This window comes from Vigna radiata, chromosome 4 (genome assembly GCF_000741045.1).
Source record: "Vigna radiata var. radiata cultivar VC1973A chromosome 4, Vradiata_ver6, whole genome shotgun sequence".
NCBI lineage: Eukaryota > Viridiplantae > Streptophyta > Magnoliopsida > Fabales > Fabaceae > Vigna > Vigna radiata.
The window spans coordinates 1,545,217-1,554,388 of record NC_028354.1 but is presented as its reverse complement, the minus strand read 5'-3'; the positions used below and the strand labels follow the sequence as shown (position 1 = coordinate 1,554,388).

Sequence of the window (9,172 nt, the reverse complement as noted above, 5' to 3'; positions counted from 1 at the left end):
AGTCAAAAAAGGACTCATTTGATACATTTTTTATAACTTAGGGACCAAAGATTTACATTTTTAAAAACGAGGACTAAACTGAACATCCGCTTATAACCTAGGGACCAAAAAGAGGTTTAAACCAAATAAAAATGTGTTATATTCCATCATCATCCGTAACCCTCCATCATGAAAATCAAGAAATGAAAAATGAGCGTGTGGCGGCTGTTCTCCAAGTGATAACTCCCCTACTTTTAATTGCCCATTCCAGACCTATGTTCCTTCCTGGATGGAGCACACGACCAGCCCCTAATTTGGGCCCTTGCTTTCAACGTGGACTATCTTCTTTGGCTGCACCAAAAAATCAGCTTGTTGCATCCTCTAAATATTAATTACCAATTGCCATGGGCCGCGAGCTGCCAGCGTGGATGTTCCTTCCTTGCATGTGGCCGTAACACATTGGAATAATCAGCCCACCACTTCTAACGTCAATAACCGTGTGCTATTTCGTATAGCTGGGCGTGTGCTGCTGCAACCAGGCCGTGTGGTCTTTTTCTTCCTCTCGGCCCAAGTGATTTTCTCCAGGCCGTGAATGCTTTAGTTTCTTCCGTGGCAGCTGCTGTGTGATTGGAGTGCAGCAAGGAAAGTATGGAGTTCAGCAGCATCAACAAAGCAGGCTGTGTAGCAGCAGCATTTCTTAAAAAAATCAGCTTTTCATTCTCCCAAAAACCCAACTCATTGCATGCCATCCGTGTGCACCCCCAAAAATGACATTCACACCTCCTCTCTCATCTTAGCTTAAAATAAAATTGATGTGGCATTTCTCTTTAAGTCCCAAAATTTTATCCAAAAATTTTCCTACAATTAATAATGCAAATAATTAGTCTCAAATAATTCAAATTAATTAAAATAAGAATTTCTGATCAAATTAAGCACAATTAGTAGAAAAGGGAAAATAACGAACATTTAAGCACAATTCCCTGATTAATTCTAGCACAATAAACTAAGTGAAGTCGAGAAAATATTGACTCATCAATGACCAATGGATATCTATCAACCAGCTCATTCATTCAAATGTTTCATTGCTTTTATGGTTTGATAGAGGACAAAGTAAAAACAAACCCTAGATTGAAGGTTTGTTCGACGGTGAGATTGACCGATTAAACAGTGGGAAGGTTGGAGATGGAGATTCAATCGGTGTGAAAGGCTCAAATACGATTTCAATCGATGAGAATGAAGCAAAAGATTGAAAATGTTCGGTGAAAAGGAATGAATGGTGATGAGAAGATGGATCTGATCGGTGCTTCAACGAAAAATGGATTACTATGGAAGATCTATGAGCAGGCTAGGGTTTGAGGTTGAAGAACTCTCGATAGAGAGAAAATGAATCTCGAGAGAAGACTAGATGCGAAATGAGAATGTGTCTCTGCGAATGGAGTATGGGAGTGAGAATGACTTACATGGCAACTACAAAAAAGAAGGGATTTACCGACGGACAAAAGCCCTCGGTATGGACCAAAAGCCGTCGGTAAACCCCCCTTACCGACGACCTGTCGACGGCTCCAAAGCCGTCAGTAATTTGCTTGTCGGAAACGTTACCGACGGCCTTGTGGCCTTCGGTATTACCGACGACCATGAGGCCCTCGGTAACGCTGTTCGTAAGTGTGTTAGCGACGGCCTGAAAGCCGTCTGTAATTTTGACAGTCTTTTTTGGAGCCAATTTGCTTCTCAATTAAACCCAAAACCTGCAAATGAGAAATCAACAATCCCAAACAGCAATTTATCCAAACTTAAATTAGTACATTTAACTAAAAATATAATATAATTAATTATTAACTTCTATTTTAAATTATTTTTAACTTATACTTTTTTGGTATTGTTTGAATTAAAATATAAATAACATTAATATAATTCTTCTTGAATGTATGTGTAAATAAAATGGTCAAAAATTGTGAACAGTTCCCAACGGATTTACCCTGTCTGGAGAAAACCCAACGGAGACAGAGATAGAGATGATTACTAAACTTTTAGGTCCGTCTCCTCTAAACATGAACACCTCCTACCCTGCAAATTAAGCATACTCCAATACAAGTATAAATGTAATATTAACCAAATTAAACATATAAAAAGTTCAAAGTACAAGCACAAATTTCTTGACTGAAAGATCTGTCATGACAATGGATGCTATTATGAACACAACACACATCATAAAAAAGAGACAACATAACTNAGATCTGACATGGTACAAAATAGTACAACATTAACACCAAAAGATCATCATACTAAAACACAACTCTGGTTCTTACACATAATAATAAATGGAAAAAAGAAGAAGCAAATCATGTGATTTGATCTTCTCCAATTCTCTTAATGAGTGATGTTTATCCCNACTACCAGTCCCTTCCTTTTCTTTATTATTTGGCAACTTGGCATTCTTTGAGCAATTTGAAACTTCACACAAAGTGTGTTCTTTTAAGCAAGAGCCCTTGGAGTGATCTTACTCAGAACAGTGCCATTAAACATCATCTTTCTTTCTTCCCTGGCCTCAGCTATTTCATTAGGAAATACAGTGTTCAAACCAATTTCACTTCTGATCATCAAATTTGTCACACCACCTTTGATCTCAAACTAGATAGACTATGGAGAGAATCATTAGAGTAGAACAAATTTAACAGCAAAACAACAATGTGCTACACACTTGCACCTTACGAAAGTACAAGATATCTTCAAAATGTTTGTGTTGTTGAGTCTTGTGACCTTACATAACTGAGATGAACTTCTTGTGGGAGCAGATGATATTTAATATTAAGATCTTCAAAAATTTTCTTTAACTCTAGGACTAATTCGGATCTTCGGTTGCTCTTCTCCCCATAGTTTTGAAAATTTATGGTGTGAGTAACATATAGAGCCATTTTCAACTTATTCACATTCTCAATATCCTTAACCACTACATTGTGGTTGGGACGCCAATGTTGAGGTCTACTCTCCAAATATCTGCAAATTTTGTCCAAAAACATATAAAGTGGCTTGAAACAAACAGATAACTGAGACAATGTGTAAAGAAATCAACAATCTCTAGCTTAAACAACAATCTGACAGCTCTACTTATATCCCACATGGAAAGCATGTTCTTTCATTTTTCAACATGATTGGAAATATCAAACTCAGCTAGCAAATTTAGTAGCAAGACAACCAGTAACAATATAGTAGTGCTAGAATAAACTTTCCTATGCTTACCAAGCAGAAGCGCAATACACAGACAGAAACAAGCTTGATCTTGCTGTGCCCAAAAGACTCTTGGTTAATATTGTGCTAGGCCTGCACATTTTAATAATAGGAATAAGAGCAAATCTGTATAACTACGTGACATAGTATGATCTTTATATTGTAGCAATATAGACAAAACCCTCTTTTGAACTACCATTACTGACTAAAATTTATTGGAAGTCACACATTTCTTCTCATTTAATGCCTCTCTATCCTGATTTTGTAGTTTTCAATATATTTCAACCAATTATGAAGGGTGTTGCTAGCAATCCGTTTTCATGAAAAAAAAAATAGCACATATGCTACTGATAATATACTCACTTCAAAAAGCTACTATCTACAATAAAACTTATAGCTCTCAGAAATTTAATCCTGACATAACATGTTTTGTAAAAGTAACNCATAGAATCAGGTGAAGAGTAAATCGGTTGCAATGTATTCCTTTTAGATCATCACCTTTTTAAAAGTCCTTTTCTATGAACAATAAGTGCAGGTATCAAATAAACTGGAAGATAAACAGGTAGTGGTCTTTGGTAAGCTTGAAGGAGAAAAGTGAAGATATGTCCAGTGCATGTTTGATTCCCATGTACAATCTGCAAAATGTAGTTGATTTTAAATGCCAGAAGAAGAGACAAGAAATCACAATTTCTATCCTGGCTAACAATTAATTTTTAACAGATCTAGATGACATGGTTCAAAGTGAAATTACACAATGCATGACTCAATATAACGCATCAGGTGACAGGAAGGTAAAGTTGAACACAACCCAAAAGAAAAAAATCAATATATTTAGTCACNTTAAACTCAATGTGCATTTTTTATAGGGCCTAGAAGAGAAGAGAAAATAAAAACTATATATTTTCGCCAAGGTGAAGACATTTATTAAATCCAGTTCACTTTGTATTCACAAATTAAATGAGTTAGCATTTGTCATAAGAACCAGAATTCCTACAATTCAATTTCAATGAAGAAATTGAAATTACTGTTATGGTGCAATCAAATTCAACTACAAATTTCATCATGAACCTAATGCTCAAAAACTAAGTTTTCTTTATTTATTTGCTGCAGGCTAATTAAAACTATTGGTAGAGAAAAAAAAAAGGAAAAATCANAGTATTCAGTATTTCATACCGAGCATGGGACTTTCATATCTGGTTTTAATTTCACATCGACACCCATGGTCTTGTAGTATTTCTCAATTGCACCCAAATTAGTGAAAGGCTTGCCACTCGCTATATCTTTTACACCTTGTAAGATAACTGGATCCTTTCCACCATGCTTATTGAGAAAGGATTTATATGAAGCTGGTAAACTATCTTGCTTTAATATATAAGCAGACCTGAAACCAAAATTTCCATAATCATTCATTATTAGAACACAAAAGTAAGGAGAGGGCAAGAGGGATACAAAGAGTTCTTGAACATCATGCTGCATGAAAGAATCATATGTATCCCAACCAAAAGACTTTGTCAGCTCCTTCGTCGCAACATTGGTGTCACTGTATTGAAGCTTGTAGAATAAACTTTGTAAAGCCAAAGGGATGCTACCAGAGGGCATATCATTTTNAGTTGTTGGCATATGGTACACAGCCTGAAATGTTATATTCACGAACCAACTTCTTATTGCTTTCCAACAGATAATTGAACTTCAGGCAAACCAAAAATATGAAAAACTGTTCTAACCTTTCTAAAATAAGGAATATGGTACAAGGTTTGGAGTAGAGAATTCATATAACATGTAGCTCCTTGGTTCTTAAGCCCAACATAGCCAGTCTCCTTCTTTAATCATAAGTCCAGTAACCAAGAGGCATGAAGGACGTGAAACCCCAATCACTTTCACGTGCATTAAATTGATGTTGTGTGTCTGCATAGTTTAAGTAAAATTGAGTTACAACAAGCTATAATAAATCAAAAAGCCTGAGCATTTTCAATTCCACTTTTGACAAACTAACTGAAACAAGTACTGCCATAAACTATAGAACTCAATCACATTCTCTACCAAATTTTTAAACAAGGTGCAAGAGGGAGGAACTAAAGGTTAACCACAATATGAACCATGTCATGTATATGATGAATTTAAACATCTGCTAACAATAACCCCTCCATATCCAAAGCTCCACTATCCAAACGGTAAGATATAGAAAATTAACTATGAAACATAAACTAAACTATGGAATGAGCAATAGTCACAGGATTTATCAGAAAATGATGTATAGCTAATTGACTAATTATAAAAATATTATTATGCAACGAGATATCAAATGTTCTTNCATCCACTACTAGCAATAAAAACCTATCAAAACTCTATAGCTTCAATTCCAGTAATGCTCTTTCCTATTCTACAACCACGACTAATCTATGTCATCTTAAAAAAGTGTAAAGATCAAACTTCAGGGACTACCTTTTCTCACAGAATATTTATTATGGATTTGATTAACAACTTCCAAGCTAAACTGTGCATATCTACTCCAACCATAGGGCAAACTAGCTGAATCTGCAACATCCAAATACATGGACAAATAGTCCACATTGTTTCCTTTTGGGAAAATAAGCACACGCCTGTTCAAAAAAAAAAAAAACCAAGTTTGAAAGTGATAATCACTGGAAACAAGTATACATGCAAGATCAAATTCAAGAAAATTGACAATTATTAACCAGTTTAGCAAATCTCAGAAAAATACCATTTATAGCCACCAACAACAAATATATCCGAATAGAGCTTCTTGGTATTCAGCCTCGAAAAGTTGTCAATTCTCCATGTGAATCTAGACGATAGAGGATCCTCAACAGGCTGACTCTCCACAGTATTGGCAGTTTCAGGTTGAGCTACAACTAACGATCACCAAAGAAACAAAAAAAAAAAAATCACCTATCAAATCTGGAATAAGCTGAAACCATAAATTAGCCCCCAAAGAAATAAAAAATTGTGACCCTAACCGAACCAGACCCTCCAATAGCAAACCAGGTATACAAGTAAAATGAAGTTACCTAATTAATTACATAATAAACAATTGAATCAAAATCGCACAACTTTCAAATACATCATCACTGAACACAACACCAAGCCTTATCTCAATTTCAGCAATGTATAATTAACCAAACAATAATACACCCTCAAAGGCACAAACATTAAAATCAAAAATAACCATCAACGAGTGCATGATATAAGAAAAATTATCAATAGTTTCACATTGCAGAAAGGAGAGGAGGGAGAAAAGAAAACATTTTGTACCATTTGCATCAATTTGACTNTGGTATTGAAGTTGTGTTAAATGAAACTTCATATTTGAAACCTCATATCTTCTGCAGGGGGCTGAAGCACCATTCTCAAAGTCCAGGTTAACAAAGTCACTAAGATCGAAATCTCCCACAAGGCTTCCAGCATTGCTTACCCTTTTCAAAGGCATCTCAGGAAGTGATGTGGGTATATTTCCTCTACGCTTGCCGAACTTGTGTTTTCTTCTCTTGTGACCATTGGCTTTTCTATTTGGATTTGAGGCACAGCTCCCCATTGTGGTCGAGGCGATCTACTAATCCAGCCAACATTTGACTTTCTTTTATTTGACCACAAAAAAGGATTAGGAAGTGTGTCTAAAATTGATCCCCCTGGGAAGAAATTAGAACCTTGCAGCCACAGAACCAACCAAATTATAGTTCTAGATTAGCATAAAAACATGGAACAAAAGTACATAAAAAGGAAAAGTCAGGGTTACCGTGGTAGCAAAGGACAAAGGCAAAGGCAGCGGAGCGGCGGTGGAGCGACACAGGAACGATGGCAAAAGCAACGCTTGGAGAGAATACTCCTGCAGTTCGCGCGAGAAATAGAGCCACCCAACTTGGACAGCGCTTCGTCGGAGACAATGAAGGCGAAGGAGGGGGACGAACTGTGGCGGCACGGCGGTGGATGCACGAAGAAGACAACTATGGCCAACTCGCGAGAGAAATCGAAATGGAGACCACGTTGCACGACAGAAATGGAGAACGCCTCGAGAGCACTTCGCGTTTGGTGGTGGAGGTTCGCCCAGTTGCAGCCATTCGCCTCAGGAGCAGAAACGGTGGTCGCTTTGGTCAAGAAAAAGAAGGGGGAGGTCGCCTCAGGAGCATAAACGAAACCCTTTTTTATGATTGAGTAAAATAAGCCAAAGAGACGACCCCTGGTACCACGCTTGAATGAAGGACGACAATGCGTGGGAAGAATTAGGGTTTTTGTATCCTGAATGCGCTGAGGAAACGATTGGCAGGGGAGAGAGAATTAGGGCTTTTGGTCGACGATTGAAGGGGAGATGAAGAACGTTTAGCCTTGAACAAACCCTCCAACGAAGCGCTTCTATGCGAATGAAGGGTCTGCCACTGCCTGTGCGAACGAAGGAGACAACCTCCTTTAGCTATGGTTCGAAACAACTAATTTGGGGAATGCCTGAGCTAGGGTTCTGTGCGAAAAAAACCTGTGCGAGGAAGATTGTTATGGTTTGAAGCAAAACTTGGACGAGGACAAAGAATTTGGGTCATCGATTTTTGAAAGGGAAGGATATTCGGCTCCACGAATGAAAATTGGAGGGAGAATTGGGTTTAATGAGCGCGGACCTTACCGACGGCCTAAAACCTTCGATAAGGCCTTCGGTAAAATAAATTTACCCACGGCCTTGGACCCTCGGTAATATTTCGCAGGTAATTTTCCCTTTTCCTGTAGCGATTGTGATAAAATGTAGTGGCAGATGCAGATTGATCCACGCAGAGGTAGTGTATAGGTGAGAGTAGCGTGAGTGGATGCTACGGTGGAGGAGTGAGAGAATGCTGATTATGGAAAATGAAAGGAATGAAAATGTGTATGGAAGGTGGCTGAGGGAATCCCTTGGATTCTCCAGCCTTGACTTTCAAAGGATTAAAATCTGGAGTACTCTCAATAGAAAATTTAATCCAATATCTCAAAAGTGATTACAATAAGTATTAGCATGTCTATTTATAGGACTAAAAGTCTCACATGCCTAACACAATTTACACATGTCTAATACAAGTAAAAGAAATGCTAAACTAAGACAATTGGGCTTGGGCCCCGCGTATCAGTTTTGCTTTATGAGATTCTATTGTTTGATTGAGGTTGAGATGATGCATGATATGCTATAAGTGAGGAATCCGAATTTGTGAGATAGGTGCTTGAGATAAAGTTTGATTAAGATACTGAGGAGGATGTCTTTCTAAATTCTAGAACTTGTGATTTTACCTGTGTGAGTTTTGAGCTTCAGAGTTGTTTGTATATAATTGTTATTACTTTGAAAGCATGAATGATTTTGCCCAAATTTTCTGTGATTGAACTACTTGCTTGCAGGTTCCATATGATCAAGGCCATCTTTTGTTATCCCTTATTCTTTTAGCCTTCAAATAATTTTTTCCCACTAAAAAGAGAACAATTTGTTCTAACCTTTGAACCTTGAACCTTATGCATGTTTTGAAAAAAAAAACATTTGATGAGGTACTGATAAAGGTTCAAGTTTGGGATTGCCATGTAACAACCCACTTCTCTAGGCAGTGAGAAATCAAAAGAAAAAGCAAGTGAAAAGCAAAGGCAAGAGAGAAAAAAAGAAAGAAAAGAAAAGAAAAATCAAGAGAAAGAAAAGCTCACTGCAACGAAAAGCTGGGAAAAGAAAGAGAGTTGTTCTTGAATGATAAATTCATAAATGTCTCTCTTAACTCAAGGAACTTTGCTGACCAGAAAAACCAATTTCCTTCTTAGCCCAGCCACGTCACAGGCCATGAAAAGCCCTTGTGATGATAACCTGCTTGTGAGAATGTTTGATTATGAATAAATAAAAGGCAAAATTAATTTGTGTGACATTGTGATAGCAGAGTGAAACACCACACCATACACCTGTAAGCTGAGTGAGACACTTTTGAATGCTTGAGTGATATGTTTTTGAGTGGTTGAGTGA

At 37.3% G+C, this 9,172-nt stretch overlaps 1 pseudogene; it reads right to left on the bottom strand.

Moving 5' to 3' along the window:
* Positions 1-2,726: 2,726 nt before the first annotated feature.
* On the bottom strand, positions 2,727-7,886 carry LOC106758990 (annotated as a pseudogene).
* Between the last annotated feature and the right edge of the window lie 1,286 nt (positions 7,887-9,172).